This window comes from Micromys minutus (genome assembly GCF_963924665.1).
Source record: "Micromys minutus genome assembly, contig: SCAFFOLD_215, whole genome shotgun sequence".
NCBI lineage: Eukaryota > Metazoa > Chordata > Mammalia > Rodentia > Muridae > Micromys > Micromys minutus.
In genome coordinates, this window is record NW_027667754.1 from 486431 (window position 1) to 509629 (window position 23199).

The 23199-nt window shown below is 40.5% G+C and overlaps 1 pseudogene across 1 annotated transcript; it reads left to right on the forward strand.

Moving 5' to 3' along the window:
- The first annotated feature begins 4 nt into the window (after positions 1-4).
- LOC308416125 (mortality factor 4-like protein 1) lies at positions 5-23058 on the forward strand (annotated as a pseudogene). The gene is made up of 2 exons: positions 5-80; positions 22103-23058. The product of its transcript is annotated as a mortality factor 4-like protein 1 (transcript).
- Positions 23059-23199: the final 141 nt, after the last annotated feature.

The window sequence follows — 23199 nt, forward strand, 5'->3', positions numbered from 1 at the left end:
AATCATGGAGCCACGTGAGCTGATCGTGGCCGCGTGGTGCCATGGGTCAGGAGGGGCTTGCTACCTCATGACCAAGCCCTGTAACTGGCTTCTCATTAAATCCATGCTGGTGATGTGTGCTGCCTAATCTCCGATATAATATATATGTAATAATATATATAATCTATTTTTATTAGAAGTTTTCTTGCTCTTTCTTACATAAAGAAAGAAGAAAAAAAGACCCAAGCATGCATCTTTCATGTGTGTAAATAATTCATTTCTGGGCTAATTTCAAAAGAATCCCAACACTGCTGTATAAAGAACTAGCTTGCACATTTTTGGTCTGTGAAATTCTGTGAGACTTTTCCTACATTGGACAGTGAAAAATAGTAAATAAAAGACAAAAAGCAATTTAAAAAAATTACAGCCACAAAGGCACATAGAGGACCATGTCAAATGTGTTTGTGTCCTTAGGCAAAGCTGTGGGAGTCACAGTAGTAAATAACTTATTACTGAACTCTGTGCATATGTAACTATGAGCACCAATCAAAGGCCTCTACCTTCTGGAGTTACACAACTTGACTTGTTTACCTCCACACACTGATGATGACTTTTTTTTAAGTTCAATGTGGAGACTTGAAACTTGAATGTCCTTTCCAACTTTTATATTAAAAATAAAAAGACAAGAAAATTGAAGAGCGTTTTTCACCTGCATGAGGAGTCCTAACAGATCGTCTTAAAACTGGTCTAGGAAAAGCTTGATGTTTGTTACGGACAATTAACTGTTAAAGTTATTGTAAGTGATCATTATTTAGCAGAGTATTTTCATCTTGAGTGATCTGAACTCAATTTGAAGTCTATTACGTTATATTTGGAAGTTTTAACTTTAATGAAGTAATTATTTGCTGTGAAAGAAACAAACATTGAATTACTAAACAAAGATGGTGCAATATCTTTGTTGTTGTTGTTATTGTTTATGAGGCTCCTGAGCATCTACTCAACCGAAGCATTTCAATTCACTTGAATGAGAAACATGTTTTGTACCAAAAGAGCCCGAGAAGACACTGGTATAAAAGGTACACTCTGAGGTTGGTCAATTACAGTGGCACACTTTCTGGTCACTTTGTACAATGTAGATTTTAAGTACAGTGGTGAGAACATTTAACATGACATTTAAAAATGGAAAAAAAAAAACAAAACAAAACAACAACAACAAAAACCTTCCTTGCCATCATAACCACTAAGCTTCTGACTTAACTGCTCTGGCAGTTGTAGAAACATAAATTTATTTCTTCATCCTAAATTGGAAAGACAGGTACCCTCAATGGTGTCATGGAAGCCTTTCTTTCACTCAAAGGGTTGTATAGTTTTTTGGTTAACATATTTTATATGTTATTGAAAGAAAGACACTAACATGGGAGAGATTTCCTGGGACCCATTGAGGATGACACTAGCTAAAATGTGCAATAGATGGGCCATAGAACCTGAAGAGACCACGACCTCTGCATAGGCAGGTCTCCCAGTTGAGGAAGGGGCTACTCACACATCTCAACAATTTTAACTTAAAATTATCCCTCTCTGAAGAAAAAATAGGGACAAAAATTGTAGTAGAGAGTGAAGGAGAGGCCATCCAGAGACCACCTATCTTGGGTTCCATTCTATCAGCTGACATCAAACCCCAACACTATTGCTGATGCCAACATATAGGAGACTGGTATGGCTGTCTTGTGAGAGGCTCTGCCAACATTTGTCTAAGGCAATTACAGACACTCACTATTGACTGAGGCTGGGGACCTCAATGGAAAAGATAAGGAAGAACAGAAGGAACTGAAGGAGGCTGCACAAAGATGAAAAATCACCTATTTACACTATTCTGTCAGAAGTCACTCAAAACTGCCAAGTTGTGCTTCTGTCCCCATAAGAGCCCTCTTCCCACAGCTCATCTGACTGTTTACCATGTCAAGCTCCAGTTCCAAGATATCAGTCACTGTACATCCTTTTGTTTCCAACCATCTGAGCAGTGTCTGAAGTCACAATCTCTGAGAATCCCAGATAGTTAGACATATGGATTAATGTGGGGTACAAAGAAAGACATTAAAACAACTTTTCTGTCTCTCAGATTCCTGTTTTTCTCCCCCACATACTTTCTCAGGGCAGGGCCAAGCTCACAGCATACCTTGTTGTATTGAGTATGTTCTGAGGTTTGCTAATATTATGGAGTTACACAACCATGAGTTATATTGATTCACGACCTCAATCCTAGCATTAGAAGGATGCAGAGGCAAGAGGATTGCTAGAACTTAGAGTTCTAAAACAACCCTGGCTTCACAGAAAGACACAGTCCTGTGCCAAAGTCAAAACTATGTAATAATTAAGCAAATGAAGGGAGAAAATCCATTTGATACTTTCTTTAGATGTCATGACTGTTGTCTGAGTGGAATAAAGGGACTAAGTTTAAGGAATTTGCCAGAAATGCCCTCCTGAGAGAGTTGAAATATAGAAATTGATGCCAGGTATGTCATCATTGAAAGCTATTAGTTAAGGTGCTTCACATAGGGACATATAGGTTGCCTGTCATACAGAAGAATCATTGAAACAACCTTTATGTCTCTCACACTCCTTGTTCCCCCACATATACATTGTCTCCCTCTCTGCCAGTCAGCCTTGTGGCCTTTTGGATTGTAACCTGTGAACCTGCTGGACGTTTGCTCACAATAAACATCTTTTGTGCTTTTGAGAAAACAAACAAATAAAAAAAGCCCAGCAAGCCATAGGTGAACTTAGATGCCTCGTGCCCTAAGAACACACGTTGTTGTACAAGAAGACCAATGTTTGGTTTCAGAACTAATATCATCAGTGGCTCTCAATTGGAACTCAGGCTTCAGGTTCTAGGCCCATTTCTTCAGGCCCCTGTGGATCTCAGGTTTTAAATGCACAATATGCACAATACCCTATAAATACAACAAAATATTAGATATTTACACAAGAAACACCCCAATTTAATGTTAGCCACTTTTCTTAAGGAAAGGTTGTTTAAACATGTGTAGTTGGTAAGTCATTCAAAGTTTTGCCCTAGATTGGAAGGCAACTGATTTGTGTTATGAATTGTGTGGTTGATGCTGTCCCTCGAGAAAAAGGAATGCTAAAGTTACCCTTGAGGTTACTTTCTAGGCACACCTGGCAGAGAGTTTCAAGATTTGCAAACATTGAAGACCAACCCTAGATGTGGCCAGTGTCCTGTAACAGCCCAATTTCTGTAGAGATAATAAGGAGAAGCCAAGCTCAGAAGTTCCTTTGGAATCCAGATCTTTAGTCCCATGCCTCTGCCAGTTGAGTACAACTGCCAAGCAAGAAAGGAAATTGCTACTCCTGACTTTGGGCTGCAAACAGGTGTTTCTCTGAGGCTCACTGTGTTTCTTCTCAGTTCCTATTTTACAGACTCAGGATTGAAACCAGAAAGGAATTGCATGGAGTAGGTAGATGTGAATGGCTAAATACTAAGGGCACAAATCTGAAGCTGCTGCTACACCTGCAAAAGGTGGTAGAGTGCAGTGAGCTACCAGAATAAAATCTCTGAGCATCAGGCTAGCCAGGGAATTGTAAGTTTCATGGCCAGACATAGAATAAGGCTTAACTGTGTGATTTCACCCTCAGACATGTCCTGAGAAAACTCTCAACTAAAGATAGAAGACACAAAACCAAATAAATGACCAAACAAATAAGCAACAACAAGGTGAAGAAAACCTCCCAGTCTCAATCTTCCTACTCTGAAGAGCATGGTACAGAAGTTCAAAATCAGCAGGTCAAGGCTTCTACCACAGTGGTGAAACTATGCTGCCCAAACAGCAGCATCTACTGTGGTCCACACTTAGCATGGAATTGCTCAAGAATACCCTAGACAAGCTTCTCAGAGGGGCATAGGCCAATTATAGAAAAAAACTGTAGAAAGAAGCTTTCAACTATATAATAGGACCAGGGGTCTATCCACTCTTATTGAGCCCATTTAAGCCTGGACCTGAAGAAGGTCCTTTTCCTACCATCAGGTATTTAGACAAAGACCTCCATGCCATCTGAGACTGGAAATGTTTCATGCTTGTTAATTATGGAGTTCTTCTCTTTATTTATGGCCAGATGTACTCATGGCTTTTCCATTAATAACTGAGGTATCTATTAACCTGTCAAGGTAACCGCTCTCTCCTAGGCTCCCTAATTCCCTGCCCATGTGTCCCATCCAGCTCAAAATCTCTTTTCTCTTGGTCCCATGTAATTTTGAAAATTGTTCTTTCCACTATTGATTTCTCCTTACTCTTCCCAAAAGACATCCATAGCACTTTTGAAGCCCCCCCCCCACCACCCTTTGACACAATGAGCTTGGAATCCTTACTTTAGCTATTTTCATTCATGAAGCCCAGGACAAGGGGCTCAGCTGCCTATTTAACACCCAGCTCCCATTAATGGTATTTGGTTGAATGAGACCTAACTGCATTATGTTGTCTAGGCAAGACTCAGTTTGGGGGCCACTCTTTATCAGTTCCCTGAAGCTTGCACCACCATCCCTGATCAACTCCCCTGCTGTTCTTTGCATGATAACTGTACTAGTTTATTTGTACTTTGGTTTATCAGCAGGGGGGCATGCAAATAGAGGTGAGAGGAGAAGAACCTGAAGTGGTTTCTCTCAGTATACCTGTGGGCCTCATTCCTGAATTCAGGCTTGTGAGAAAGTACCATTTCCCTCTGAGCCATATCACTGGATGTAAAGCTCTCTTTAGGTTTTCATTTAGGAATTTCATTTGTTTTGCCATTTGGACTTTGTTGTTTTTTCTTTTACTTGGTTTATTTGTGAGCTGAGTTTGTCTGTTTCTTTGTTTAAGATTCCTGCACTTGAGCCATCATGTGACTCATCATGGCACCACCCTTCTTTAACTTAGAAAAAAACCCTTTAACTGTCAGGTTGGTAATCTTAAATTTTTAGTGGACTCTTGTCTAAAATGTTGGTTTGCCACCTGTTGCAGTATATATTAAAAGAAGATCTTCCAACCCACGATATGGCCAGCATCATAGAGCCATATGGCATCTTCAGCATGTTTTCATCTCAGTGGTGGCCACCTTACTGAGACTCTCTGCAGAAGACTCTGCTCACATTTTCCATAACCACTGCCTGTGGTTACTGTCATAATTCCCAATAGCCCATCAAATCTAAACTCTAGAAGTTTGTAATTCACCAATCAGATTTATATCAGTAAATTCTCACTCCATAAAATGTCTACACAATAAACTCAGGTCCAATTGAAATGATACAATCTGCCCATCTAGAAAAGATAAATTGCCCATAATAATCCATCCATATCACGACATTTATTGCTCCTGTGGCTATCCAAAGCCACAAGGAGATAGACCATTCTCTTCCTGCTCCATCTTGGCTTCTTCTCCCTCCTCTCCTATCTCTCCTGCCTTTCTAAAACTTTGTCCCTGCCTTACTTTTTCACTGCCTTGCTTTGTCTGTGCCTTCCCTCACCTGCATATCAAAACAACAATTTATTTGTGCAGAAACTGGTGGCTTGTTTTTGCCATTGTAACTCTTCTAGCTTTGAGTTACACTGAGAAATTTCTATGAGGGTCAGAAATTTTCTATGTGGTTTGAGCAGGTGAGTACTTGTGCATTAGTACAAAATCTTGTTATTTATGTGGCAGCTAATTTGTCAGAATGTTAGAAACTTTGTGTGAGATCTACAGAGCCTAACAAAAACTTGTGAAAAGGTAAGTGACTTATGATACCATGGTGATTTTTCAAGGTCTGAGTAAACATTTGTGCAGTCCCGATACTAATCATGTATATATGCCTGCCACCTTCTGGTTGGTTATTGTTACTGCGGGCTGTATCCTTTTCCAGGTCTGAGTGGTGCCACATTTGTCTTCTGTGAACACCACAGTCTGGATGTTTCTTGTTATTATAGGGTGTACTTTCTTCTGGTTTTAGTTGTTGTTGCTTTCTGTTTCTGTTCACAGATTGACAACGGCACCACATCCTTCTCCGTACAAGGCATTTAATTTTTTTCCTTGTTTGGTTGCTTTTAATACAGACTTGTCTGAGATCTGTGGCCAAAGTGTGGCCAGGAGACATCCCAAGTCTTTGTCTGGGTTGGGCATGAGCTCAGGAAAATCAAGAGATGCCCACCAATCTGGTACTTTTCTTGTAGGTGTGTGCCACTTTCTGGTTATTTCTCGTTTTTGCCTAACAGAGAGAAAAAGTTGGACTTGTGTTTTGGGTGTCTTTAGAGTGGTTTTGCATGAGTACCAATTTCTGCTTGTGTCTTGTTTTTGCTTCATAGACAGGGAAGGTTATATTTGTGTTGTTATAGATTGTTTTATATTTCTCATTACATGATGATTTGACAAAATGAGTTTGACAAAATGACTTTGATAAGAAAACCTTGACAAGAAAACTTTGATGAGATGACTTTGACTGATGCTTTTGACAAAGTAACTTTGACTTAATAGACATTAACACAAGACAGACTGCATCTTCCACATTTTATGGACCATTTCACCACATAAGAACCTAAGAAGCTAGTTCCTGGCACCATGCAGAAGTTCCCAAATATGTTTGCTTTACCCTGATATAGCCAGGCTGAGATTATATCACTTGAAAATAAAAGGTCTACCTTTAGGCTCTTCTAAAAGGTCACAAGGTGGCCACAATGCCCTACAATTTGGTCAGAGTGTATGTCATTAGTTGGGGAGTAAAGGAACTCCCTGCAGCTTTTTTAGAGAGACTCATGGAGGCATTTTGACAATTCACTCACACAAACCCTGAATCATCAAAAGCAAATGCAGAAATCAATCTAAATTTATTAATCAGGTAGCACCAGATAATGAGAGATACCCCCAGAAGGTTGAGAGGTTAGAAAAAAGGAGCCTGAGGAACATAGTAATAGTGGCAGAGAGAGTATCTAATAAATGAGAGACTATAGAGGAGAAGCTGGTGAGAGAACAGAAGCCACCAATGTAATATCTGACAAAGTTCAACATTCGGTCTTGCAAAAATTTGAAGTTAATATCCCTTCATCAGTTTATAAACTTGGAAAATCATATGATTGAAGAATTTCTTTTAGTAATATCTTTGTTACTGTTTATATAATCTCATATTTAATTGGGAAAGGCTTAGTCATTCTGTAAAATGTATGTATAAATACTGGCAAAAATCTGTATCCCAGTTTTCTTGTTTTTATCTCTGTAAAGTCAATTTCTTAATAGATTCCTGGTTGTTGTTCTCTTATTGAGTACTGGGGTTCTTCACATTGGCCACTGCATTGGTCAATTAACAGGCCTTACAGTTTTTAAATTTTTCTGCGGTTTTCAAATTGGCATTTTTAATTCTGCTGTTGGACTGTCTTGATTTTGGACTGTCAGACTAAGTCCTTCATTCTACTGGCTCTCATGTGTGAAGAATGATGGACTATTTCAATATATGTAGACCCATTTTCTCTTGTATGATAAGTTTGTAGTCAGCTGTAATCCAACATGCCTATGGCACTGAGACATGGGCTGATTTTTAGATCCTATCTTCAGTAGTATATTTATGCTGGTCATGGAGTGTGAGGTTCTCTGAATTTAGAGTAATCAAATGCATGAGGGGTCCAGTTTCTAGGGCCACCTGCCAGGCTGTTTCATGTGCTTTGTTGCTGCCCTATGAGATAGAGTTTCTTTCTTCTTATGCCTGGACAGTGAATGATGCCAAGACTTTTACACCACTCTAGAGCCCTTAGTAGGAGAGGATTCCCTCTTTATTAGTAGTAGATCTTCCTTCTGCTGCCAGAAGGCCCTTTTCCCTATCAATAGCCTCATAGAAATGAGCAGTAGGCACATCTAGCCCTCACAGGAGGGGCCAGTTAACTTCCTCACATCACCACATATCCCTGTCCCCAAATCTGCGGACAAAGGAGACAACAAGTTTAGTGCAACCTCCGTGAGCGCAGAGAAATCTCTGCACCAGATGTCCCTGGAAGAGACAGGTTCCCTACTTCAAATGCAGGAGGAGGCTGAGCCCAAGGTCCCGTTGCCTGAGCCTGAGTTGCCCGATGCAGAATTGCCCGAGGCAGAGGCCGAATTGCCTGAACTCTCAAGGCCAAGCTGCCTAAGGCAGAGGCCGAGTTGTGTTCCCAGTTCTTCCAGCCCAAGAGTACGGTGGACAGAAGGCCTCACTGGAACAGTCCGGCCACCCTACCTCCACATCTCTGCCCAACTTCCCTAGTGCCTCGGGTAATGCCACAAGTGGGCGCACCCTGGCCCTACAGTCATCCTGGACAGGTGCAGAGAACTCTGAAAACGCCGGCTGGGATTTGAAGAATTCTGCTCATGTGTGGGGCCCTTTTTTAGGACTGCTGCTGCCTCCCCTGCTGTTGGCTGGCATATTCTGAAGAGGACACCCCAAGGCCTGGGAGAAGAAATTAACTACCCAACTGCTGTTCTCCTATCCTGTCCCTCAAACAGGATACCACCGCCTGGCTAAAGCGCCTCTGGAAGGGAAAGGCTGTGGGGTCCAACTCATCAGCAACTGCACACCAGAACCCTTCCTGCCCCTTACAGTGGAGCTCCACAGAGAACATGATTCTCAGGATACTTGTCTGCTCCACAGGGTGGGGTGGGGAGTGCTGTCTGCCCACAGCCTCCAAGGCTCCCCATCTTTGAATGCTCATGTGGCTTGGATAGCAGTCCCTTGGGGCAGGTAAAAAACAAGCCCCAACCAAGTGGGGTTCTGTGGGTGGGGAGACAGGGAACAGAGAAAGGAGGCAGCCTTGACTCCTGAATAAAGCCTGTCTGAGTAAAAAAAAAAAAAAAAAAAAAAAAAAAAAAAAAAAAAAAGAGTAGCAAAGCCAAAATCATCTCATCAAAGTTATCTTCTCAAAGTTACCTCATCAACATCATCTTGTAACCAGAAACACAAAAACAACACATAAAAATACAAACAAAACCTTTTTTTCCCTATGGAGCAGATACAAGAAACAACCAGAAAGTGGTGCTCATGCAAAAACCATGTTATGACACCCAAAACACAAGTTCAACCTTTCTCTCCATCAGGCAGAATTGAGGAATAACCAGAAAGTGGCATAGACTTACTAATTTAAGACCTTGTACCAGAAGGATATGATACCATTTAGAATCGGTGAACAGAAAAAGACACAATTAGAAACATAAATCAACCAAAACCAAAAAAATAAAATAATAAAAAAATACAGTTTGTAGTAACAAAAAACAACCAGAACATGGCACTCACAGAAGACAAATGTGTTGCCACTCAGAATCTAAAACAGAGACAGCCAGCAACAAAAAACAAAACAAAAAAGTCTGTAGTAACAAGAAACAATCAGAGTAACATGGCAGTCACAGAAGACTGATATCCTTCCACTCAGACCTGAAAATGATACGGACCCTAGTAACAAGAACCTACTAGTAGTATGTGGCACTCACACATGGCAGCCCTCAGTATTGCACACATTTTTACTTAGTCCTGGAAAAATCAGCATAGCAGTATAAGTCACATATCTTTACACAAGTTTTCATTTTGCTCTGTGGATTTCACACAAAGTTTCTAACATTCAGACAAATTACAAGATTTTAAGCCAATGCTCAAGTGCTTAAAGACTACATAGAAAACTTCTGACACTCACACAGAAGCTGAAACCTAGAAGAATTACTATGGCAAAATCACTATGTTCGACAAAAAGAAATTTTACTGTGGCTGGAAGTTATCACATTTGCCTTTGCAGAAGCTTGCTCCTGTTCTGCCCTTCATATCACACAGAAAGTTCAGACAAATTGAGCCCTCAGAGAGGGAAAAAGCAGGAAGTTTAACACAGTGTTACAAACATATGAACACAAATGCTGAATTTTTTTCTTTTTTTGCTTTAAGATCAACCAGATTGGTAGTCTTGTACATCGTAGCAGCAAAATGTTGTACCAGAGAAATGTTAGTTATTCCCCCAAATCCAGATAGAAGCAAATATAAAGCAACTCTGAGCAGGGTTTTATTCTATTGCATCTAGCTAAGCCCCTTGTCCACTGCAGAGCAAAGGTCAGTTTTAGTTGTGGGGGAGCTCAAATATCTATCTGGGCAAGGCTTTAAGTAGAAAGCAGGGAGTATGTATGCAAGAATTTAACTGGAAAGTTCCTGTGGCCTGTAACATAATTAGCTACTGCTGGCAGTCATATCACAAAGTTAATATCTACTCCCGTCTGCATTGGTGGTCATTAGGCAGGAGGTCATTTTGTAAACAGGGGATACAGGTTAAACCTGATGACACTAGTTTTATTGAGTGCTGTTTTTGTTGGGGATGAGCCTAGAAACTAGAGCTGAGTTCAGGTTTTGTTGGGGTGCAACCTTGAAATTAATGCTAGGTAACAGCCTGTTTATCTGAGTTCAAACGTAGGTCAGGTTCTCTAAAATGGGATCTGAATTTCAAAGATTTGGCATCTCATTGGCAGCAGATAAATATGCACAAACATGAGGCAGAATTCAGGGAGTCTTGTTGAAAAGTTAGAGGAAGGATTGAGGTAGATGGGGTAAAGTATACCTACAAAAGTCCTACAAAGCAAAGCCACTTGGAGCCATTGAGGGTTCACAGAGATGAACCATCAAGTAAAGAGCATGCATGGTATATTCCTAGGCCTCCTACACATATGGAGCACATGTGAAGCTTGGTCTTAATGTGGGTCTCCCAACCATACCAGGGGCTGTCTTTTATTAAACTTTGTTAACTTTCCTTATGAACCTTTTCCCCAAGCTGGGCTGGCTTGTCTGAACTCAATGACAGAGGATGCATTTATTTTGATACAACTTAGAGTCCAAAGGTGGTGTGGTATCTGGTGGGAGTGGGGACTTGGTGCCTCTGCTTCTCTGGGAGAATAGGAGCAGGAAATGAGAGGAAAAGGTCAGAGGGTAGAACTGGGAGAAAAGGAAAGGCAGGATGTGATCAGTAGTAAAGTGAATAAATAATTGAATTAATGAAAACAAAAGGATGCAATTTGTGGTTATAAACTAATCTTACCAAAAAATCTGTAAGAGCATCATAAATCCCAACTTCTATATAAAACCAGTCATTTCTACTTAAAAAAATCAGAGTGCACTTCTACTCATTAACAATTTCTTATTAATTCATATCATTATACTGAAGGCAAAAGAAAGTAATCATCAGCTAAAACAAAGGCACATAAGCTAGTGCTTGTTATCACTTCACCCTGGCACATGAAGTCACAGCAGGTCTAGGCACATCTCTCCAGCTGAGACCAGATAAGGCATCCCAGTTACATTCTTAGACATACAGATATCAAATTAGACCACCATCATTTGAAAATCCCTTTTTTCCCCTGTTGTATGGTTTGGTTTTGTCAAAAATTAAGTGTCCATAGTTGTTTGGGTCATCAAGTTAATTACACTGATTGACCTGTCTGTCTCAAAAAAAATGCAGTTTCTATTTCTATTGCATTGTAGTACCATTTGAAGTAAGAGATGGTGATACCTCCAGAAGTTCTTTTATTGTATAGAATTACTTTAACTGTTCTGGATCTTTCATTTATTCATGTAGAATTGAGAATTGCTCTTTCAAGAACTGAAAATAATTGTGCTGGATATTTGATAAAAACTGCATTAAATCTGTAGATTGATTTTGATAAGATGGCCATTTTCAGTATGTTAATTCTACCAAACTATAGAGAAATGGCATGTCTCCCAGCCTGCTACCTGCAAGATGACACAAAGATTTGTGTAAATCTCAGCATACTGGCACATCTAGAAAGAATACTTTCTCAGTAGAGAATGTCGATGTTCTGCCAATTTAGCTGCTGTCTTAGTTAAGGTGCTATTGTTGTGAACAGACACCATGACCAAGGCAAGCCTTACAAGGACAACATTTAATTGGGGCTGGCTTAGAGGTTCAGGGGTTCAGTCCATTATCATCAAGACAAGAGCATGGCAACATCCAGGTAGGCATGGTACAGGAGGAGCTGAGAGTTCTACATCTTCATCCAAAAGAAACCAGAAACAGACTGAGCATCTTCAGGCAGCTAGGAGAAATGTCTCCAAGCCCACACCCAGAGTGACACACTTCCTTCAACAAGACCATGCCTTCTAATAGTGAAACTCCCTGGTCCAAGTATATGAAACCATTACAGATACATACCCCAGGAAGTGAACTTCACAAACATTTTCTCATGGGAAACTTACTTTGTTTTCAACTGATGTAAGCAACACTTAAAAGAGGTGGACTGCTGACAGATTTCTTAGTCTACAAGGAGGTTTTGGTCAGCTTGAACCTAGACAAGTTATTGCTTGTGATATGGAGGCTGTTGAGAATTAGAAGCTATAAAAAGTCTTTATTCAGCTTCCCCATAAAAGGTGCTTGAACATTTAATAAACTGCATTCACTCATTGTTGTTATGCATGTCCTGTGTACTGGTTACTGTGACTCCACCCTGGAAGTCACACTGATACACACAATGCACCTGACATTAATACTGATCCATGGGAAATCTTGCCATACTCTGGTATCTTCCTCATTTTCTTTCTCCAAAGTCTTGAAGTTTTTGTCATACCTATATTTCACTTGGTGGTTACACAAAGATAATTAATATTATTTGTGATTATTGTAAAAGGTATTGTTTGCCTAATTTTTTTTCAACCCATTTATGATTTGTGTAAAGGCAAGCTACTGATTCTTGAGTTAATTTCCAATCCACCCACTTTTCTGAAAGTGTTGTTCAGCTATTGAAGCTTTCCCATTAGGTGGAAGGCAGCTTCATCCCAGAGATGGAAGAAAGGTTCAATACATGCAAACTAACCAACATACTCTACCACTAGAAAATAAAAGACAATCACCCTATTTGATACATAAAAAACCTTTTACAAAGTACAGCATCCATTTGTGATGAAAGTATTGCAGATCCAAGGGATATATTTCAACTTGTTAAAGGCAATATATAGCGAAAGTCATCCAAAAACGAGAAGAATTTAGTTTTTCATGCTAAAATCAGGACCAAGACAAGGATGTTCACTCTTCTCACTTCTTAACATACTTCTTACATGTTACCTAGAGCAATAAAAGAAGTCAAAGAAATCAAAAAAAAAAAAATACAAATAAATGAGAAGTGAAGAAATCAACATATATTTTTTCAGATGTTAAGTTTCTATACATGAAAAACTAAATCATAAATAAAAACTCCTAGAGCTGATAAGTACTGATAAAAGTTGAAAAAAAAAACACAAAACACAGTTATCAGTATCCTTTTTATATACAAAAGACAATCAGAAAAAGGAAGGACACAAAACTATTCTCAATAAACTGAACCAAAACAAAGCAACAACAAAAAACTTGAAATAAATATGGCAAAGGCATGAAAAACGTGTGCCATGAAAACTGTAAAACAGTAAAAAACTTATTGAAGGTTTGTCTGCATAACAAACAGCTACAATTGTTTCTTGACTTCTTGCTAAGATCAGGAGAATAAATAACATTCTCCTATTACTCAGTGGCTCCTGGTACTCTCCTAATATTTACATCACCACACAGAACTACAAACAATTAAGAAACTTAAGTTATTAAGAAGTGTATCCAAAACTACATGCATTTTTTATGTAAATAAATTATTTCAGTATCAAGTCTCAAATGGAGAGGATCAAGAATGCAGCCTCTGGGTTACCACAGCCACATGAGAGTGCCTTGGTGTGACATAGCTCCAAGGACTACGTGTCCTGAGAACTGTGTGTCCTGAGGACTTTATGCTATTATGCTGTTATGGAGCTCTGTTCTGCTCACTGCCCTCACATTCCTCTTAATCTAAGAACTATGGAAAACTCTAAGGGAGCTTCATGTCACTCACTCGGCAACATCCCTGGTACTAATAATTGATTTCTTATATGCATTTTCCCTCAGTTTCCTCATAGGATTTATTAAGAATTGCTCCTGAGTAGATATTCATTCTGAGGATTTAAAGTAAGCATGACTGATTTTTTATAAGTGTTTAGATTTGTGAGTGTTTTAAGATTCTTACAAGATTAATTTTTAGGGATAAGTGGTAAAATAATTACTCGTGTCTTTGTAACCATAAATTGTTGCCTGCCAGTGAGAGAAACTGGCTGAGAAAAATACCTTGCTTGCTTAAGCTTTGGTAATCTGTAACAAGTTACTTAGTTATGAATGTACATAGGTTTGGGGTAATAATTTGTTTTCTTTACTACATAGTATTGTTTCTTGTAAAGATATGGATAAACTCACTGTTTCTTGGTAACCATTCACTAGAAGAAAACGACAGCATAATCACATTGTTCTTTCATACTGCTTCAAAGATTTTCTGGGGTATCTAAGTGATGGAACAAAGAATAAAGTAAGAGGGTTAGACATCCGTCAACTATGTGCATCTGTTATGGCCCCTGTGTGATGGGCTGCAACACTGTTTCTTCTACCATCAACTGTGTGCATGCATGAATATTTGTAAAGCTTGTTTAGGTAGGTGTTAGAGGTTTATATTGTGTGCAATTACCTACATATGTGTGAACTGCTTGAAGCTTGCTTGCTGGAGTTTTGCTCTAACCATCCTATGTGTGAATGGATATATCTCTGTCTGTATTTCTGTATGTATTCATGTATGTATATATGTATGAGTGTCTGTATTTATTCTTGTGTTTGAAATTACTGGACTCTGCTTTTTGATTTATCAATTCAGTGTATGTATGTTTGAATTTTCTCTCTTTTCTGGTCTTTATCACAGGCCACAGGGAGTTAAAAGTTCATTTTTTTTTCTGATGACTACAGAGCATTCCAGCCCCATTAATATAAGCTTTGTTGCCTGTTCAGTAATATCTCTAGTCGTTGACTGCCTGACGATGCCCACGCCACCACTGTCACCAAGCCTCGGACAGAGGCCTGGGGGATTGAAAGAGAAACACACACACATGGGTCATTCAGTAATGGGTGAATACCACCCAGGTTTTAATCGGGACTATTTTTTATAAGGGGTAAAGAAGGAACCCTGGCGAGGCCAGGTGCAGTTAAGAGTGTGCAAAACAAGTTGTTTTCAGGGTAGAGATAGCTCGTGTGGAATGTTCTGGGGCGTGGTTAAGAACCGCAATGGATACAAGGAAGGAGTTCTTAGCAAATCAAGCAGGGGAAGGGAAAATAAGGCCAGGCTCCAATGGCGGGTTACAACAGCTCCCCCTTATATATTATATAAAAGACAAGTTTGTAGAGGGAAGTAGAGGCTCAAATGAGCAAAAAAGAGGTATAACTCCAATTTCAAACAGCGCCTTGTCTTAGGATCAATCTGGTGATTCATGGCCCTTGCCCTTTTCTGGGTACCTGCCAGTCTTCAGAGTCCCTGTCTTAGGTGGGCCTGGTCCCAGAAGGTTGCCCATCTTTGGCTAACTGCTTGTTGTTATGGCCACAATTTTTCTGTGGTTCAAAATGTTATATTGGCCTTGACTGGCATCAAGAAAGCATGCTTCACAGAGGGTCCAGGACGACTATAACAAGCCCCTCTTGCAGTCTCAGCTGCACCTCATGACCTTGTGATTATATGAAGGAGGGAAAGAGCATGACACCAAGCTCTGGACACACTGGGTACTCGAAATAAGCTATGGAGCACAGGCATGGTAAAGAAATAGAGAGTAAAGGTCAAGAGGGAAAAAGTACTAGTATGCAGTGTCGATGAAATCTCTTCCTTCATGAAGGACGTTATACTGTTGTCTCACCATCATCAATTGAAAAGCTGCAAGTCAACTTCACAAAATACCTAGAAACTTATTAAAAATAACTGTTCCAAACATAAGAAAATGGTAAATGCTGGTCATACCGACAAATAAAAGTGAAATCATAACAGTTATAAATAAATTATTACATCAATTTCTGCCCACTTGGATAATTATGGGTTTCAGGTCTTTAAGTATTTTCCTTACATTAGTACTGGTAATCTTAAAGAGTTTGAGGAATAATTACACTTTATGTTCATCAACTTCAGAAGCCAATTTAAGGTTTCTGTTCAAGCTCTCTTGCTGAGTGTCCGAGGCCCTGCTTTCTTATTGCCAAGTGATCAGGTCATAGACTGGTCTGTGAGTTCCTCAGGGCCAAGGCCAACCCAGGTAGGTCTCCAGCTGAGCTAAACTGTTAACTTCAGGTGTGGGGCCCCAAATGCCTGCTTTCTATCCTTAATTTTACCCTACTAGACACAAATTAAAACTAAATCAAGAGACAAACACACAACATTTTCTTTTGAACATGAAACACAAGTACCACCATAAAAAAACACAGAAACAAATTGACACACATGTATGGAAAGACAGCTTGGTGCACCAAGAGACAAACACACAAGAGAGGAGAACTACATGTGTCGAAGGGACCCTGTTCTCTTTCCTAAGGGACCCAGAACCAGACTAAACATTTCTTCAGTGGGAACCGGAGAGTCAGGATGTCTCCTGACCTTCCGTTCCCGCTTCAAGAACTCTGGAACAGTTTACGTTCTTTTTCCTCCTCTTTCTCTCTGCCTCTTGGCCAATCTCTTCTGTAGATTGTCCATAGAATCTTTAATAACCCCAGAATGATCCACATAAAAGCAACACTCTTCTTTGAGTGCAACTTAACCATTCTGTTGGGTTAGTCTCTTGACCTTTTTGAGTAAAAGTAGTATTTAAGGGGATGCAGTACCCTGTCTTGCAGGAGGTGTCATTGGTAACCCCCTTTTAGATCCAGGAGGAACTAAGATCCACATAGATCCAGAAGGAACTAAGTGTTTTAGAAGAGTATATTAAAAGTGTGGAAGAAAGGAGTGGCTTGTACTCTTTTGTCAGTGAAGACAGCACAGTGCCTCAGTTTGAAGATCTTTTCCATCACACAGTAGCAAAATACAGCCACACTCCAGGGTTCAGTGGGACTTCTCAGCCCCATCTGCTTTGATATGATTGAGGGGGCATACATAACAAAATGTGACCACGGCTTTTGCTTCCAGTGTATTCATCAGAGTTTGAAGGACAATAATAGATGCCCCAAGTGTAATTATGTTGTGGACAACATTGACCACCTCTATCCTAATTTCTTGGTGAATGAACTCATTCTCAAACAGAAACAAAGATCTGAGGAAAAGAGGTTCAAATTGGACCACTCACTGAGTAGCACCAGTGGGTATAGGTGGCAAATATTTCATGATCTGCTAGTTGTTCTGCTATCAAGGTATGTGCTGCCTCCAATTTTTCCTTGATATAGGGTCACTGATCAATCCACACTGGCTTATCGTTTATCCAGATAATAGATATGGGGTGGACAGAGGGAAAGCAGTGGCCATCAGGATTAATTTCCTAAACCAGAACCGTTTTCTCCATGTCGAGTTGGCAAGGAGAACTCTGAAAGTGGTTCCTGCTTTCTTAGCCCTGCACGTGGGCACCAGCCCATCTTATGCATCATTTTTTCAGCTGGTTGTGTAGTCAGAACCACCCCCATACCCTGGAGGACATCTTTACCCCACAGATTGACTGGAATATTTTCCAAAACAAACGGTTGGCAGATACCACCATGTCCTTCTTCATCCCGCCAATCTAACCATTTGCTACTTCTTTTGAAACTGGCGGTTCCTATTCCTTGTAAATTTGCAGGGGAATCAGAAAGTGGCCAATTTTTTGGACAGTAACTTTTAACAATGATAGCAGAGTCTGCTCTAGTATCTAGAATCCGTTGAAATGGCCTATCTTCAATCCAATGGGTAAGTTGAGCCGATCTTCTAAAGAGGCCACCCAAAAAGCCCCCAGTCCTGAGGACCCAAATCCCTTATCTCCTCTAGTATCTTTCACAAATGGATTATTGGTGGAGAATCTAGGTAAGAGAACAAGTTAAGCGATTCGGTCTCCCCGTGGAATAACCACTACCCCTCTCTCAACTGTGACCATGATTTTAATTTCTCCTGTATAATCTGGATCTATTACCTCAGAGAGGACATGTAATCCTTTCATTGTGGCACTACTTCTTCCTAATAATATTCCCATACTACCCTTTAACAGGGGTCCAAACAACCCCATTCCTAATGCTTGTGGTCCCATTTGCAGGGTTAAAATTGCTCTGGCAGAGGAGTGGAGGTCCAATCCTCCCACTTTGTTGGTTGCTCTGATAAGGTCCTTGACATAAATGGGTTGTTCTGGGGAACCAACTGGACAGGGTTGGGAAGAGGAATCTTCATGGCTCTGTAAACTCTGGTTTGTGGCCCTGGAGCGGGCCCCACCATCTGTTTCCCTGCTGGGGAATTGGGAGACCCTCAAGAGCTGTTTTTGATCTGCACTCATGTTCCCAATGATGTCCCTTTCTACACTTAGGGCACAGCCCAGACCCTGGATGTTGTTTAAGTCTGGGGCATTTTCTCTTCATGTGTCCAGGTTGACCACATGAAGAACAGTTATGATTGGCTCTCCCCGCCCCCGTTTTCCCTAGTTTAATAGCAGCCGCCATAACTTGTCCCATGTGGTAGGCTCCATCAATTTCCGTACAAACTTTGACGTAATCATTAAGACCTTTAGATCCATGTGGCCAAATGGCCTCTTTGCAGTACTTATTAGCGTTTTCAAACGCCAATTGTTTCCCAATGGGCATGGCTGTATACACATCACCAAACAGCTTCCTGGCCAGTTGTAACAGTCTATCGACAAAGTCTGGGAAAGTCTCAGAGGGTCCCTGAATAACTTTAGATAGTTGGTCTCCAGCAGCTTTATTAGGCAGGGCTTTCTATGCTCGAGTAGAAGCTGTGGCAACTTGTAAATACACTGCGGGGTCATAGGCTATCTGATTTCTGGAGGGCGGAATAAGGCCCTGACCCAGACATTTCAATATTTCTTTGAGGGTGGCCTGCCTGAGCATTTAGATGGGCGGTGGCAAGGCAATGTTCTTGATATTCTCCCCTCCAGAATAAATAATCCCTGCCACTCAACACTGCTCAGCAGAGCTGTTGCTAATCACTAGGCGTTAAGTTAGACTGGGTATAAGACTCAAATGCAGCAAAGGTAAATGGAGCCAAAGGTCCATAAGCCGTGACCGCCTCTTTCACTACCTTGAGTTCCTTAAGGGTTAATGGAATGTATTGCTGACTATGTTGATTAGGGTTATTTGGAACAATAGTCTCAATTACAGAAAAGCCTGGAACTTTATTGGAGGTCCTGGTGATGATGGTTAGAAACTGATCCCCCTACAAGGCAAATCAGGAAATTCTGGATAATCATCATCCCACCCTGTACCCTCAAAGACTAGAAGGGCCAAAGGAGCAATGAATGACCCTCTCTGGTGAAAAGCCCTTTTAATTTTTTTAATTTACATTTATCTAACTTCTTTTCTAGGCTCCTAATTTCTTCTTTTTGTTTAGACTCTTCCTCGCTTTTGCTTTCACTGTCTCCCGTCTCATCGGAAGTATCTGCCAAAGTGACAGATTTCTTTGTCTGGTCATCTTGAACAGTATCAAAAGCTCTTTTCATTTCAGCCCTAATTTTTCTTAATTTAGCATTATCACTTAAGAGAGCATCTTTCACCAACCTCCAAAGAGAGAAATTGGTGACTGCTAACAGTAAGGGGAACTCATCGTCCTCATTTTAGTTTCAGTTTTTTGAAAAAGATTAGAGAAGAATAGTCTTTTAACAATAATACAACCCAACACATCCCCCCTTTTACTTACAATTGCAGACTTTCTGGGACGATCCCATCAGTTCTCCCTCAGTTTCCAATCTCGGTGAGACCTCCAGATGATGATGCCTGGGCTGCCAATGTCACCGAGCCTTGGACAGAGGCCTGGGGACTCGAAGAAGAAACACACACACACATGGGTCATTCAGTAATGGGTGAATGCCACCCAGGCTTTAATCGGGACTGTTTTTATAAGGGGTAAACAAGGAAGCCTGGGGAGGCCAGGTGCAATAAAGAGTGTGTAAAACCAGATGTTTTCAGGGTAGAGATAGCTCGGATGGAATGTTCTGGGGCATGGGTAAGAACCACAGTGAATACAAGGAAGGAGTTCTTAGCAGAACAAGTGGGGGGAGGGAAAATAAGGCCAGGCTCCAGTGGCAGGTTACAACTGCCTTTGGCAGCAGCCCCGTAGATATCTGAAAATAACCCCTTCAGTAGCCCTAGGCATTGACCCCCAAGGGCTACCTCATTTACACACCACACAGATGCCAACATTGGTCACTGGCAATGGGAGTAAATAGTTTACATATAATTTAGAAGGAAATCACGTTTCAGCATAATTTTCTATGTGTTTTCTTGAATTTATATCTGTGTAACACTTTTGTGCCTTGTGCCAATGAAGAGTAGGACTGCCTGGAACTGCAGTTATGGACAGTTGTGAGGCAAGTTTTTCTTATTGGTAAAGGAAAGAGTGAACAAATAAGGCCTTGCCAGTGCCATTAAAATAAAAAAAGAAAATACAGGAGAGCCTGCACACTGACATCAGGACCAGCGGCGTGCCCAGAGTGAACTGAGCACTGAGAGGAGATGCAATAGCACTCTCCTTCCTGAGTTCACTGATGAGCCCATGGTCTCTCTCCACTGCCTATCTGGGGAAAGACCTCCGGGAACTTGCAGGGCACCAGTATCACAGTACCACTTGGGTCTGAACAATACAGGCCTCCATCATCACCCAGAGCTAGGGCCGGCCCATTGCCATCGGAATTCACATCCTGCCCCATAGATGGCTAAACACCCAGAACCAATCTCCCTCTGGAGCACAGGGCCCACAGCCCACAACCCACAGACACACAGCTTAGACACGCTCCATTCAGAAACAAGATCAACTAACATCAAAGATAAAAAGATGGCAAGAGGCAAGCACAAGAATCTAAGCAACAGAAACCAAGACAATATGACAACATCAGAATCCAGTTCTCTCGCCCCAGCAAGTAGTGTATATCCCAACACACACAGACACAGACACAGACACAGACACAGACACACACACACACACACACACACACACACACACACACACACACACACACGGTTTGGACTTAAAATCGTGCCTCGTGTTGACAATAAATGGCCTTGAGAAGCTCACGAATAAATCACTTAAAGAAATACAGGAGAACACAGATAAACAAGTATAAGCCCTGAAAGAAACACAAAAAAACAGACAAAGGAACTGAACAAAATCAACCAGGATCTAAAAATGAATATGAAAACAATAAAAAAGCACAAAGAGAGACAACCCTTGAGACAGAAAACCTAGGAAAGAGGTCAGGAGTCATAGACACAAGCATCACCAACAGAATCCAAGAGATTGAAGAGTGAATCTCAGGGACAGAAGTTAACATAGAAAGAATTGACACAACACTCAAAGAAAATGTAAAAATTTAAAAGCTCTTAACCCACTATATCTAAGACATCCAGGAATCAATGAGGAGATCAAACCTAAGAATAACAGGTACAGAAAAAAAGCCAAGACTCCCAACTAAGAGGCTCACTAAATATCTCCAACAAAAAATTTAGAAGAAAACTTTCCTAACCTAAAGAAAGAGATAATCATGAACATAAAAGAAGTCTGAACTCCAAATGTTCAAAACAAAGAAAGTATACTAAAAGCAGTAAGGGAAAAAAAGGGAAGTAACATATAAAGGCAGATTGATCAAACTTACACAGACTTCTCAACAGAAATTATGAAAGCTAGAAGATCCTGGACAGACATCATACAGATCCTAAAAGAACACAAACACCAGCCCAGGTTACTACATGCAGGAAAACTCTCAGTTACTATAGATGGAAAATCCAAGATATTGCAGAACAAGACCAATCAAAATATTCCAGGACAAGACCAAATTTACACAGTATCTGTCCACAAATCCAGCCCTACAAAGGATAATAGATGGAAAAGTCCAATACAAAGAGGAAAACTACACCCTAAGAAGAGCAAGAAAATAATCCTCTTGCAACAAACCCAAAAGAAGAAAAGCACACAAGCATAATCTACCTCTAACAACAAAAATAACAGAAATGAAGAATCATTATTCCTTAATATCTCTTAACATCACTGTACTCAATTCTTCAATAAAAAAAAAAAAAACACAGACTCGGTATTACTCAGGGGTGGTGGGAGAAGAAGGAGGCTGCGAATCAGTTATAAATAGCACCCAAGCAGGACCCAAAGCCTAAATTCCAGGAGGGTGAGCGAGTGCTGTGCTTCCATGGGCCTCTTCTTTATGAAGCAAAGTGTGTAAAAATTGCCATAAAAGACAAACAAGTGAAGTACTTTATCCACTACATTGGTTGGAATAAAAATTGGGATGAATGGGTGCCAGAAAGCAGAGTACTCAAATACGTGGACACCAATTTGCAGACACAGCAAGAACTTCAAAAGGCCAATCAGAAACAATATGCAGAGTGCAGGATGAGAGGGAAGAAGACATCTGATCTGCAACAGAAAAATGTTGAAGTGAAAACAAAAAAGAACAAGCAGAAAACACCTGGAAATGGAGATGGTGGCAGTACCAGTGAGACCCCTCAGCCTCCTAGGAAGAAGAGAGCCCGGGTAGATCCTACAGTTGACAATGAAGAAACATTTATGAACAGAGTTGAAGTTAAAGTGAAGATTTCTGAAGAGCTGAAACCATGGCTTGTGGATGACTGGGACTTAACCACCAGACAAAAGCAGCTTTTTTATCTTCCTGCCAAGCAGAATGTGGATTCCATTTTGGAGGATTATGCAAATTATAAGAAGTCTCCAGGAAAAACAGATAATAAGGAGTATGCTGTTAATGATGTTGTGGCAGGGATAAAAAAGTACTTCAATGTAATGTTGAGCACTCAGCTACTCTACAAATTTGAGAGACCACAGTATGCTGAAATTCTGGCTGATCACCCTGATGTACCCATGTCCCTGGTGTATGGAGCGCCACATTTACTGAGATTATTTTTGTGAATTGGAGTGATGTTGGCCTATACACCTCTAGATGAGAAAAGCATTGCTTTATTACTGAACTATCTACATGATTTCCTCAAGTACCTGGTGAAGAATTCTGCAAATTTGTTCAGTGCCAGTGATTATGAAGTGGCTCCTCCCAAGTACCATCGGAAAGCCTTGTGAGAAGTGTGCTCTCTCTCTTTTGTGCTTGGGTCTCTGTAAACCATTTGGTTCTTAGTCTTTCTCTTGTACAAATGATATACTCTGAAGACCGTTAGTGTATAACAGAGTTGATGTTTATTTTCTGTTTAAACAGAGAAAATA